We start from the raw sequence: 10,792 nt of genomic DNA, 5'->3' as shown, positions 1-10,792 counted from the left end.
GATCTTTAATAGATTTTTATAGGTAAAGAATATTTTTTGATGAAATTCAAGAAATGTGAAGTTAACAAACAGTTATTGTTCTTAAAGTCCAATTAAATAATACAAATTATGAGCAGAGCCAGCACGGACCTCTGACAACAAAGGAGGGATAAGGTGCCAGGGAGGAGTGTACATCCCCTGTCTACCGGCTACACCCGCCATGTGTTCTTTGTCATGATCGGGTTAACGTAAAAATCCGTAGCTAATTCAGTGTGAAAATAATGGCCTAACAATTCGTATAAACACGATAGATTGTTTTTGCAAACAAGGTCATTGTAGAATTTGCAATATGTTGACTATAAACGAGATGGTTGATATATTTGTTTCATCAAGTTATTTGTCAGTAGCCTGCACTCGTAGACTCACTTGATCGTACGTACAGCATGCTCTTCCGTATCGAATATACTAGGAGAGATAAACCCCATATGCAGGGAATTTGTAATATTGCAAGATAAATAAGTTGAAGATGATGATAGAACAGTTGAATTCGTCACATTTGTCATAAAGTTTGGTCGTTGGTTTGACATCAATGTCTTTTTCTAATATACCTTAAAAAAAAAAAGAAAGAAAAGAAAAGAAACAAAAGCCAAAAAAACTGGATTTTAATATAGCTATATTGCAGTTGTAGAGCATCATTTTCATGGTTCAACCTAAAGGAGACCTTCATATTGAGCATAAAAAAGAAGAAACAGAAGCGTATGCAGAAAAAATGCAGTTTAAGTGTTGTTAAAAATAAAGTAGGGGTTGAAAAGCTCGCCACTCAGTTAATAAAGGAAGTGTCAAACAAAACGGTTTTAAAAGTAAAGGACAACAAATCTGCTGTCATCTCTGTGTAAGTATTCATAAGTTTTTTTCATGACATCTGAAGATCTAATCTTTAAGTTACTACACCACATGTTTCATCAAATTGCCTCTATGTTTACACACTCTTAAATGTTTCATTTTATTCTCTGTACCTTAAAACGCAGTGGTTAGAGCGTCTGCTCTAGAGTCGCGAAGTAAGGAGTTGATCCTTACGTCGCGGGTTCGAATCCCATTGTGGGACGTGGAGACCGGTCCTTCGGATTAGACCGTATAAACAGAGGTCCCGTGTCGCAGTAGGTGCTGGCACGAAAAAGATCCCTCACTGCTCAATGGCCGTAAGTGCCGAGTATAGGACAAAATTTGCAGCTCTCCACCGGAAAGTGGTGGCGTCTCCATATGAGGCCATTCCAAGTTTTTTCTATGTTTAGCGTCCGCGTGCGCCTTGGTTTTTGACACCCCATATCAGAAAAAACAAACAAAATCAGGAGTCCTGAAATTGTTTATTCTGGTCGAAATCACTGAATTCTGTCAATTAATCTAAGTATTTGTCTACAATATGTCATATTTGGAATATTGTAAGCATTTAATACCTTGATTTTGCTGAAGAATAGATATTTCTATAGAATAGGTATAGAAAAATAGATTAATGGAATCAAATCCTTTGCATGACATCATTTTTATGACTATAAAGACTTGTGTTTTACTTTTTGGTTTGTGTGTTTTTTGCGAATAGGTAGGTAGGTATTTGAAAGATGGGTGGACGCTAAACATAGAAAAAACTTGGGATGGCCTGAGTGAAAAATTCTCCAGAAGGACGTTAAACAACATACAAACAAACTGTACCTTAAAAAAAAAATACGAGGCCCATGGGCGTTAACGGTCACCTGAGTATTATACAACACTGAAAGGGATTAATAGAAGTATAATTAAATCGAAATAAACTGAAAGAGGAAGCTATTTTGATGTAGAGCAAGAGAGAGAGAGGATAAACAGGGATAAAGAAATAGTAAGTCTAGTACTCAGTAACAAATCTTAAAGTAAGTCTATTTACTAGCCTGTACTTGCCCCCATTTGTCACTATCACCATGCAAACTAAAAAAAAAACCATTTCTTCCCCCCCCCCTTCTCTATTGAACTATTGAACCCATTTCATTCACTCTCACAATAGCTTCTCTTGGTCTTTGAAGAACATTCAATACAAACAAAGATAAGATATTTTTGTTTCATTTTTATGTATCTATTATTTACAAGTCTATGAGGTCGCCTGCGTGGCGCAGTGGTTAGAGCGTCTGCTCTAGAGTCGCGGAGTAAAGAGTAAATTTACATACGGTACCTTGTCATTGGTCACTTGCAAAATTATTCTGTTAAAAAATTCTGATTGTATACACGAGTACTCCAAAGCTGATATTAGAAAAAAGATGCTTGAGTTTCTCATTGACAATATTTATGTCGTTTTAAGAGTTCATTTCACCCAACAATCGGTTGGAATTCTTATGGGTAGTAATTGCGTCTCGTTATTAGAAGACCTATTTTTTTGAATTCATATGAAGAGCATTTATATAAGAACTTCTACAAGAAAAGATGTCTCTCGCTGTGGCATACAATTCGACATTTAGATATATCGACGATGTTTTATCTATTAACAATATTCGTTTTTATCCCTACGTTGATTCTATATATCTCTTTGAACTCGAAATAAAAGACATCACATGTTTCATATTGGGATATTTTACTAAGAAAAACAATAGTGGCAAGCAAAAGCATGCTCCAAATTCAAACAATTTCTAAAACGAGTCAATCTATTGACAAACAAGTTGATGATAACAAGAATATTAGCACTACCGTTTAAAGTCAACATTTTGCAAACTGGTCGATATAATTACCTTGTTAGCATATATACAATCTATCGTTAAGTTATATGTTGACTGACGTTTTTCATACAAAATAGGCCATTATTTTCGCCCTGAATTGTCTACGGATTTTCTCGTTTCCCCGATCATGGCAAGGAGCACACGATACTCTGCTAACTCTTCCAAGCCATCTGATTCCATCTCCAATGTTTTAGAGTTCAGTGTGTGTTCTTCTCTCAATTAGCATTATTCTAATTAATTATTCTAATTGATTACTGTACGTTATCTTCATGTTTCATCGTTGTGTATTATTCCTTTTCTTAATTCATCAATTTTGCTATTACTAAACACTTATTAAATAATTTTATTTGTTTCCCTAATTTGGACTATTACGATAAAAATGTCCACGGACATTTTGAACCACACATTTCTATCGTAATTTTGATGAATGATGGTTAAAATTAAATGGAAGTGAGACAATTATTCTATCCTATTTAATCTAAATGGAGTTGCAAACCATGTTCGGTGTTGATATGGATCAGTCATATTCTATGTTTAATCATACCTTCTTCAGTCTGTTTCAAGAGAGACATTTTTGAAATACTTGATATTCTAAACACTTAAGCGAAAGGAAAAACAGTGGCTTGACGTATAAAAAAGATTTATCGTATTTCATGTGCCTGCATTTCATGATCAAAATATGAGATGAAAAATTGGAGATAATATCTGTAATCATGAAAAACAAACAAACACCAGAAAGAAAGTATCCCGTATTGTAAGTACCTTGACAAGATGAAGATAAGCCTTACATTTCTTATTCTTTTTTGGAAAGCAATTTTTTGTAATGGACAGGATATATTTACTTCAATGGACGATTTTTGTAAGTATGATTCGAAATCATACATCTATAACATCGTTAAAGAACTCTTAGTCTCAAAATTTATTTCCGTTGATTTCGAAATAAAGAAGGCCTTGAAACTCATTCAGGAAAAGAATTCAGGTACATCAATGATGAACATGCTGTCGAACTTGGAACAACGTGTATCTTTTATGGAAGATGAATTTCGCAATTTAAAAGAAAATATATCTGATAGGGAAAGTTATGCAGAGGAACGAATGCAAAATTTAAAACAGAATTTAAAGCAAAATATCAAAGAAATGAAGATTGATATACTTACATTTCTTCAATTTGAAAACAGACATATGAATGAATCAATAATCCAACTCAATACAAAAATAGTAAATCTGAAATCCACAACTGTGAAAAGCCTGCTAAATCGAATCAATGAATCGGATTCAAAAGTTGCTGAAATGAAACATGATTTATCAAAAGCAAAGGAACACTTTGGGATAGAGTTAAAACAAAATCTGGATAAGGTTCATCAAGCAGTGGATGTAAACAAGAAATATATACAGGAAGTGTCCACAAATATAACTAGTGTCGCTGCTGACTTGAACCAAAACCTGACAGAAACTGTTGAAGAAAAAATATCCTTTTTTCTTGCAAATGTGTCTGGAAAAATAAAGAACACAAACAAACGCCTGGATGATATTAACTTCAGTCAAAACTTTACCATGGCGTCTTTAGAACACAAAGTCGAGGACTTACGAAAGAAAAAAAAGAAATTAGCTGTGCATATTAACAATACTAATTTGAATGTTTTAATGCTGAAAACAAACAATAGCATGGAAACCAAAGCACTGCAAAACCAGATCAACGGAATTTTTGGGAACATGTCATTACTTGAGGCATCTTTGCACAAAGACCAAAACGAGAAAAGGCAACTTATAGCTAGAAATATAACAGAAACTATCGAAACAAAGTTGATGTTTCTAAAAACCTCATTCACTAACGATACTAAATCAATGAATATGAGCATTCAAGAAGTTCTACACAATATGTACTCAACAGAAAAGACTCTTGAAAATCATTTCAATGAAAAACTGAAATTCTTGGCTAGGAATATTTCCTTCAAAATAAAAACGTTTGAAAGCAAAGTCTTTTCATATCTTGAAAGCCAACATTTGAAAATAAACAAAACCACCAGCCGTGTATTTAATCGCTTAAGTGATCTAAATAATACAACAGAAAAGCAGCTGAATAAAACAATAACAAAAACCTCTAAAATAGAGGCTGATATGAGGAATTTTGAAAATCAGTTTGAATCATTCAAACAACTTCAAAAGCAACGCGAGAGCAACATAACCTCGTGTCTTTCTGAAGTTCAACAAATATCAAACAACGTGTCTGACGTACAAAATCTCATTCAACGAAGAATTGATGACGTAGAGAATGTCGTCACCACAGTCAATACAAAACTAGACGGGTTTACTTGGAAGGTTGATCACGTGAAAGGAAACTTGTCAAATGTACTCATTACAGTTCAGAATTTTGAAAACCTGCACACAAGGCAAAATACAAGATTGCTTTCTGTAGAAAATCAACAGAGAAACGCTTCTTCAGCTATTTCAGATATGAAGAATGCCTTGAACTATGCTGGTACGTTTATTTCAAAAGGATTAGGTATCTCTGGTGTCTGTACATGTAACTTGTTATTTAGATACTCACAGTTCTCTTAACTATTTTATTATCTAGGAATAATTCGTCTGGAAAACGGTAACCGTACCTATGGTAGAATAGAAGTCTTTTACAATGGGTTATGGGGAACGGTTTGTGATGATGGTTGGGATAGCAATGATGCCTATGTTGCCTGCAGAATGTTAGGTTTAAGGTGAGAAGAAATATTTCATCAATTGTTGTAGACATACTTTGAAATGGCTTTGTTGATGTAAAAAAATCTATCAATTATAAAAACCCTTTCGTAAAACTATTACATTCAACTAGTTAAACCCAAATCACTCTAGAATTATATATCAATCTCCTATACTAAATATATTTTGTTCATAAATACATTTTGTATTTAAATACGACAAGTGTGCTAATTTCACTTACGTACTTTTATCAGATATTTTGTTAAAAACTGAAGCAGGTAATAATTCATCTAAAATCATTTTGTAATATGTTACAAATATTTCTTCAAATATTGACTGTCATATTAATTTTTAGGTCACCTGAGTCACTCAGGTGACCAAATGCTATCTGTTTATGTCTGTCATCTGAACATATTCAACTCCTTCTCTAGAACCGCTAAACCAATGTCATCCAATTTTGGCATATAGCATCTATGGGTGAAGGGAAAAGTTTTGAATTTCATGGTCCCTGCCGAACTGTGTCCTGAGGGGTGGGGCTAAAACCACCAAAATTAATGCAATCTTTATAAATCTTCTTTACTCCTGGACATCAAGCAGTAAAATCGTTGGCATCATTGTAATAAGCATTGATCCTCTACAAAAATTATAAAATTTATTACCCCAGGGTCAGCGGTTCTGGTGCTAAGGTGTGGCTATATAGATCAGATAGTGAAAGTGCATTATTTCTTTGAAAATCTTCTTCTCTGCTCCTGGGTATTGTACAAACTAAGTACATAGTTTTGATGAGTGAGCGTGCCTCTTCCAAAATTGTGAATTTCATGGCCCATGGATCAGGGTTCTGGTGTAAGGGCGGGGCTCTATTGATATAGTGAAAATGCATTAATTGAATTGAAAATCATCTTCTCTGCTCCTGGTCATTATTCAAACAAACTAAGTACATGGTACTGAAAGCAAGGATGCCTCTTCCAAAATTGTGAAAATCATGGACCCAGGGTCGGGGATTCTGGTGAAGGGGGGGGGGGGGGCTCTATTGATTATATAGTGACAGGGATCGACATTAACGGTTGTCCGATTGCCCGGGACAAGTAAATTCTCAGTTCGGGCAAGTGAGTCTTACGACGTACCTGTCCGATCGGGCAAGCGATTTTTTCTCAAAGAAATGTACATATTTATTTAGTTTACATTAATTTATATAAAAGAAAACAATAAATTGAAGATTTGATTTCCGCCAGGTAACTGACTGATTGATATTGTTTTTGAATTCGGAATTCCTTGTCGCAATTTCTGGATTATACCTTTCATTTGAAAATGGAAAATGTGCTATTCGTCTAACATCTAAAATGTTAACTTATTTGGAAATTAGATAATTTATTCACTTACAGAATATAAGTAAAGTGTAACACGATGTATCCTGATCAAAGTAAAGAACGATGTATGTTACGTAGCAACTATCTTCCTTCAGCGTTGTTTCACAGTTATCTCAGAAAATCACGATTCAAAAAAGAATCCTACCGAAAATAATTTTTAAAAATATGAATTTTATTAATACGGAGGGTTATTGCTATATGGCAGTGTGTGTTAACATTAAATTTACAAGGACAGTGGTATACATTTATGTACAAACGCAGCATCGAAATTTTTTCAGGTACCTCACCTTGTCAAATTGACAATAGTGTATTTGGTTACATTTTTTCTTGTCATAACATTTACAGTAATAAAAAAAAATCTTCTGAAGTTCTGTCCATATTTGGGCAACAAAGTTTTGCATTCGGACAAGTCAGATTTTGAGATCACTTGCCCGAAGGGCAAGTAAATCTGAAAGTTAATGTCTATCCCTGCAGTGAACAAGCATACTTTCTTTGAAAATATTCTTTTTTGCTCTTGGTTATAAAGCGAAGAACTAAGTATATAGATATGATGAGCAAGAGTGCTTCTTCCAGAATTTTGAGTTTCATGAATCAGATTTCTAGTGTAAGGTGGGGCTCTATTGATAATATAGTGAAAATGCATTAAGGACATACGCAACGTAGTTTGAACTTTATTGTCTTTTTCACTGGAGTTGAAGAGTTCCAATACTTAAAGGAACTGTGTGCTACATTTTATTGTCTATATATGTTGTTGTACACTTCTTCTAAAACAAGTTTGGATAAACAAAACATCTAGAATATATGTTTGGTAATTTTTGTATATTTTTCTTTGAATTATACAAGATTTTTCATCAATTCATATCTTTTTAAAACCCCTGGTTATGCATGCTGATTTTTTGTCTACAAACATCTGATGGCACTTTAATCTTAAATTAAGAATATCTTGAAAAATTATCAGAAGGTAAAGTACGTTGCGTATGTCCTTAATTCAACTAAACAACCCTTTCTGCTCCATGGTGTTAAGCAGATAAACAAAGTGTATAGTTTTGATGAACCAGGGTGCTTCTTACAAAATTTTTAAAATTAACTTGTGGTCCCAGGGTGGTGTTTCTCGGGGGAGGGGGGGGGGTCTCTATTGATATGAAAATCTTCAACTAAGTGCATAGTTATGATGATGAGGGTTCTTCTCCCAAATTTGTGAATTTCTTGACCCTGGGACATGGGTTCTGGTGTTAATGTAGGGCTGTGTTGAATCTGTTGTGAAAATGCATTATTTCTTTGAAAATCTTCTCTGCGCCTGTACATGTACATATTGGAGGCAAACAAAGTAAAAGTTTTAATAAGCAAGGGTATTTTTACCAGATTTTCAAACATTTGAATCATTTGGTCTCGTTTTCTGGTCCTGGCCAGGGCTCTATTAATTTGTATTCTACCGAGAGAAGTCATTCCCTTTTTCCATTCACTTTTGATAATTAATCACTGTAAATAGTGTAATTGAAAGATTAATAGAAAAAGAGAATTATGCAAGAATTTTTATTGTATAATACACAAAGTACTTTCATAGTTTTAATTGTAAATAATAGATAATTAAAATTGAGGCAAAAAAATAAACGTTCCTCAAAGACCAAAAGAGGGGTGAGCCGTTACAACATGGAGTTTAAAATAATGCAGATGCACTAATAGTTTGTTAATAGTCTGCAAGGTGATAGTGATAAATGGGGGGACAGATTAGAAATTAATTTATGAGTTGTTTCTGAATACTGGACTTATTTTTTCGTTCATCCTGATCATCTTATTTCTCTTTTATTTGGGTAACAAAGCTTCATCTATCAGGTTATCTTATATTCTGTGGATCCTCTAAATTGTTGTATTATTCTCAGGTGACCGTTAAGGTCCTTGAACCTCTTGTTACATATACTGTTCTTTCTCATTTTCACGTCTTCTTTCTGTAGATCAGAATACACTGATATTTATCTTTTTTTTATATCATTCGAAATATTTTCTCTTTAGTGGCGGAATACCTAAGAGCACAGCAACACATGGACAAGGAACCGGAACTATCTGGCTCGATGATCTTAACTGTGGTGGATCCGAGTCTTCGCTATTTGCATGCCGCCATTTAATGCCTATTGGGAATCACAATTGTGGACATAGCGAAGATGCTGGAGTTATTTGCTCATAATTTCTAAGTCTGACCCTAAGATCAGGAAGCAGTCTAAGACTAAAATTTCAATCATTCACTTTTTTTTCATTTTAAACTGACACTTGAAAATCAAAACCATCAACATTGAAAAGTATAAAAATAATGACATTTCAAAATTTATGTTTGTTTGATAAAATAAACATTTAGAGCGTTTTACAAGTTTTGATATGTCTAAAATTGCTTCACGATCCCAAGGCCTGGTGATGCATTACATGTCGTGTAAGAAAAATAAGTTGTGATTCCTTCGCTTATCGTTTAGAATTGAAAGAACGGAACTCCATGTAGTTTTATTTTCTAAAATATGTGATTTTTGTTACTAGTACTACTTAATTCAACTTATAAGTCGCTGTTCATATGTGATGTTATGCACTGTAAGAATTTTAAAGGTCAGATTTGTGCTCTATGTCAATATATAAATGGAATTGTCAAATGTCAAAGTCCAACCGCTTCCAAATTAAATATTCATGATCTCTAAGGGTTCAGTCACATTTACCGGATAGCGTTCATGGACTTTGGGACGTAATTCGTTGGTAATACGTTTGTGGCTGTCAGACAGGTTCGATCGCCGGTGGCCAGACAATCAATTGGTAGAGCACCCCACTGGAGATTCAAGGGGGAGCCGGGTTCGAATCCTGGTCTGATCCGTTGCATTTTTCTCCTTTCTGTTACATTTTGTGCCTTGTCATGCCCTGGAGATGACAGATGAAAGACCTGCCAGGGAGGAATGTGGGTTGGTATCTTCGCAGTCCAAAACCTTCAAGGAGGAATGTGGTAGTGAAACAGGTCCGATCACCGGTGGACAGATAACTCCGTTGGTAGAGCACCTGACTGAAGATCAGGGTTCGAATCCCGGTCCGGTCCATTGCATTTTTCTCCACTCCTGTTAAAATTCGAGCCGTGCCATGCGTGAAAACCTTGCTGAAATACCTACCAGAGAAGAGCCTGGGTTGGTGTCTTCGAGGGCAAAGACTTTTAAGGAGGGAGGAATGTGGCGGTCAAATGAGTTCGATCCCTATTGGCCAGATAGTTCAGTTTGTACAGCACCTGACGTGAGATTCAGAGGGACCCGAGCTCGAATTCCGGTCTGGTCCGTCGCATTTTCCCCCACTTCTGTTACACGTTGATGAAAGTCGTCCCCTTTCAAGGCTCTTCCAATCAATGTATGAAGCGCATGAAACGGATAAAATCGCACGATTAATAGACATGTTATCCTTAGGGTGAGGTTGGACATGATGAAGCTTTTTTCGAAACAATTCCTTTGCTTACTTCTACAGGGCATCTGATCCCGCCTCTGATTTTTTGGAGGTCCGTGTTTGCTCTGCACCCGATTTGTATTGTTTAAATGGACTATGAGCTTGAATACTGTTCGTTATCTCCTTAATTCATTGTAACCACCGAAAATGTATCTCTGCTTGGCGTCTCTCTTTTGAGTCTATAAGGGATGCCGACTCTAAGAGTTCAATCAGTGTCCCTCGGATAATCCTCAGGGATATTAAACATATATGTCATATGTACAATCTTTATATTCCCAGTTTTGTTATAAAAGCAACAGTTCATACAAAATATTGAAGCAATGTAAAGTTTCTTTTCTACAAGCGGTAATTCAACTTTTACTCATAGGTCCCTTTCTAAGGAGGAAATTCCTTAAAACTATGTGTCAGTTCTAAATATTTTTTAATATTGCCAACAATCAAAAATGAATTTGAATTACCATACCTTTACTAGATTCTAAAACTCCATAAAAATCCTTAAAAAGATACAAAGCGGGTTCCAGTGATGTTCTATCAGGTTTCTTTCTTTACTCCTCACTAAAATAT

The 10,792-nt window shown here is 34.9% G+C and overlaps 1 protein-coding gene across 1 annotated transcript in view; it reads left to right on the top strand.

Annotated features, from left to right (window-relative positions):
* LOC133181345 (protein MAK16 homolog) overlaps positions 1–10,792 on the top strand; it is a 60,876-nt gene that overhangs the window by 20,007 nt on the left and 30,077 nt on the right. The gene's annotated exons all lie outside the window — the stretch shown is intronic.

The sequence above is a fragment of the Saccostrea echinata genome, unplaced genomic scaffold, assembly GCF_033153115.1.
Source record: "Saccostrea echinata isolate AGI-Se365-2 ecotype Australia unplaced genomic scaffold, CSIRO_AGI_Sech_v1 ptg000008l, whole genome shotgun sequence".
Classification (NCBI taxonomy): Eukaryota; Metazoa; Mollusca; class Bivalvia; order Ostreida; family Ostreidae; genus Saccostrea; species Saccostrea echinata.
Note: the sequence above shows the minus strand (reverse complement) of the source record. Positions and strands in the feature narration are given on the sequence as shown.